The sequence below is a fragment of the Balaenoptera physalus genome (assembly GCF_965194825.1).
Source record: "Balaenoptera physalus genome assembly, chromosome: 3".
Classification (NCBI taxonomy): domain Eukaryota; kingdom Metazoa; phylum Chordata; class Mammalia; order Artiodactyla; family Balaenopteridae; genus Balaenoptera; species Balaenoptera physalus.
The window spans coordinates 104,549,747-104,553,170 of NC_138890.1; the positions used below are offsets into that span (position 1 = coordinate 104,549,747).

The window sequence follows — 3,424 nt, forward strand, 5'->3', positions numbered from 1 at the left end:
TTTTTCAGTTTGGTGGCTTTTCCCTCCTTTTAAAAAATTGGATAGTCATGCTTCTCTGTAACCTTGGTGAGTCAGTTCAACCTCTAATTACTTCAGTCTCCTTCCCTGCAGGAAAGGCTGTCAAAATACAAAAACACTCCAATGTTTTGCATCATCTCGCACGCACACAGGGCTAAGGAGGGATATAATTCTCCCAAAGAAGCAAAACAACTGGCAACAGCTGGTACAACAACTTCTAAAGATCCAGTCTGACTCTGTCTTGAAAATCAGCCTCAAACTGCCCTTAAATAATAATTACCCCATCTGCATCAGGACTATCTCATTGACTAGCCACTCAATGACATAATACCTGCTATGAACTTTCAGCACAAATGCAATCATTGCCATATTTTGTAAGACCAACAAAGTATCATCTGTACCTCAGGACAGTGGGATATTATAGGATACACAAAGACACGGCTCCCCGTTCTTTGGTAACCTCACATCAAATCGCTACCAAACACGTCTCCAGTCTTCAAAATAATTTAGTTATTAGAAAGGTGATTGGACAAACCAGCAAAGATTTTTTTTCACTAACAAAAAGCAAATCAGAACAGAGTTAGTCTTTTTCTCCAGTTACCCAGCATTCAAAGCTCTAACCGTAGTCACATTGTAATAATTTTAGACCCCAAAGCAGTGTGACCATTTGATGCATAATTTTCAACACATGTTTTATTAATCCATTCTTCCTGAGGTTCATTTAAAATACTGGAAACTATAAAAAGATCAGTGCGTTACTCCCCTGCCAGGAAAAAAAAAAAAAAAAAAAAAGAAATGAAAAAAAACTAACAAACACGAAAAAAGCCAGAGCAACTGGAATCTCGGTCTTGAGGAAACACATGGGATTGAAGCATCCGCCGGAGCTCTGTCACCGACTGTCATCTGTGACTCTTCGGTGCTGAAGTCTAGATGTCACCAGGCTGGGACGAGGAGGCGTGCGTGCAGGCGAGTGAGTGTGTGACCGCGGGGGTCCGGGGTGGGGACCTGGGGGCAAACGGCTCGGGGAGGGTTTTCCAGGAAGCCCGGAGCTCGGCTGCGCGAGCGGCTGCGCGTAGGGCTGGGGCGCCTTGGCCGGCACGTAGCGCCCGGCGTGACTCAGCGCTGACTCACCGCACCCGCTGCCGGTGGATTTCCCGGTCCGCGCGCTCAGCCAGTTCTCGCAGACGCCTGCTCCCTCTTCTTTTCCTGCACGCGGACCAGTCCTGGCGCTTTCAACAGAGCGGGACAGATTTTTATAGCTTTTGAATCCCGATCAAGCAGGGAATTAACTGGCTTTGTTGTCTTTGACTTTAAGAGCTCCATAGTCCACTGATCAAATTCTTTCAAAGGCTTGTTGGAACAAATCCCTAACGTCGTCCTTCCACAGTGACTTAGAGATGACCTCCACTCAGATTTTTGCTTCAGGCGCACCGAGCTCGCGTCTTATTTGGTCCCACATTTGGGGAGGTTATCTTTTCAATGTCTGATAACTAGCCTTGGCCCAAACCCACAACTGCGGTGACGCAAATCAGGTTGGAACTTGGCATTATGTGTGGGCCTTGAGTGGCTTACTGTAAAAACTAGGGAACACTTCATAAAGACGTCCTTATCTGCCATCTCGCTTGCTGATTAGATGCCATGCTCATTTTCAGTCTGTCACTACCCTTTGCAAGGTCCTGGGATAGATTTAGATTGTTAATAGCCAGATTCTTGAGCAGTCATGTTCATTTCTTCCTCTGCAGGGTTCAGCACAGAGAGCAATACCAAGGCAGTATTTCTCCAGCTGTAGCCCACCGGCCACCTGTATGGAGAGTGCCAGCGATACGTGGCCAAAAGGCAGGTTCTTAGACCCCACTTCAAACTGCCGACTCAGAATGTCCTGGGCTGGGGCCTGGAAATCAGCCCATATGGAATTCCAACGTACACTTAGGCTTGTAAACTACTAGGCAGAGGATGAGGGTATGAGATATTATTCTGTGAAGACTAGGAGAAATCTTTATAATCAAGAACACTCTGTTCTAAAATTGATATTGAAGTTCTGATGCCAGGTAACCATATTTCTAAAATTAGTTTTATATATAATACTGTGTTTGCTTTAACTGTGTATTAATATAGGCAGATTTTTTTCTTTTTAATTAGAAATTCAGGTATAGAATAAAATGAAGTACCTATTGAGTAAATTTTCTTATTTTGGACCAGTATTTCCCAAACCTGACTTTGCATTAGAATTACCCACAAAGCCTTAAAACATTCTAATCCCTGGGCCAGACCCTAGGCCTAAAGAACCACTATCTGAAGGTGAAGTCCAAGAACAGGCAGTTTGAAAAGCTCTGAAAGTTAGTCTCTGTTCCTTTGCAAAAGGCGACTATTCCCAAATACAATAGAAATGTCATTAACTGCAGGGTGGTTGGCCTGTGTTGTTCTATGGTGTTCACTCATCTCTCAGTCTGCACTGTTTGCTTTTTTTTTTTTTAATTATTATTTATTTATTTGGTTGCACTGGGTCTTAGTTGCGGCAGGCGGGCTCCTTAGTTGCGGCATGTGGGCTCCTCAGTTGTGGCAGGCAGCCTCCTCAGTTCTGGCATGCGAACTCTTAGTTGCAGCATGCATGTGGGATCTAGTTCCCTGACCAGGGATCAAACCTGGGCTCCCTGCATTGGGAGCGTGGAGTCTTATTCTCCTGTGCCACCAGGGAAGTCCCCTGCACTGTTTGCTTTTGAAATCACCATTTAAAAAATAAAGTTAAAAATGACCACATAAAATATCAACTTACTCTTATATTGGTAAATTCACTTCTTCAGAAAGCAAGTTTGAAATATTTGTATTCTAAATCTTTGGAGGGGCGGGGATGGGGAGAATGGTGGATGATTGGAGAATAATCTGGGAGTTGATTTTGAAATGTTTCTTATTCTTTTTCTTTGGATATTCTATTTACTCACTTTCTTTTTGTCTCACTGGGTAAGTTTTTCACTTCATCATTGTTAGCATTGTGTCAAAAAGCTTAGATCTGACACACACCTGACAGGGGTGTCTCCACGCTGACTTTCTTTTTTTTTAAAACGGCTCTGATGTCCTGCTAGCCATTTTTTTTTTTTTTTAATTTTATTTTATTTATGGCTGTGTTGGGTCTTCATTTCTGTGCGAGGGCTTTCTCCAGTTGTGGCAAGCGGGGGGCCACTCTTCATCGCGGTGCGCGGGCCTCTCGCTATCGCGGCCTCTCTTGTTGCGGAGCACAGGCTCCAGACGCGCAGGCTCAGCAATTGTGGCTCACGGGCCTAGCCGCTCTGCGGCATGTGGGATCTTCCCAGACCAGGGCTCGAACCCGTGTCCCCTGCATTGGCAGGCGGATTCTCAACCACTGCGCCACCAGGGAAGCCCTGACTTTCTTATATAGCCTTGCTTCTCC

The 3,424-nt window shown here is 44.9% G+C and overlaps 1 long non-coding RNA gene across 1 annotated transcript; it reads right to left on the reverse strand.

Annotated features, from left to right (window-relative positions):
• Positions 1-693: 693 nt before the first annotated feature.
• LOC309658331 lies at positions 694-1,748 on the reverse strand. Its single transcript, XR_014262195.1, has 2 exons — positions 1,150-1,748; positions 694-1,023 (listed from the first exon to the last, which is right to left on the reverse strand). It is a non-coding gene; the product is annotated as an uncharacterized lncRNA (long non-coding RNA).
• Between the last annotated feature and the right edge of the window lie 1,676 nt (positions 1,749-3,424).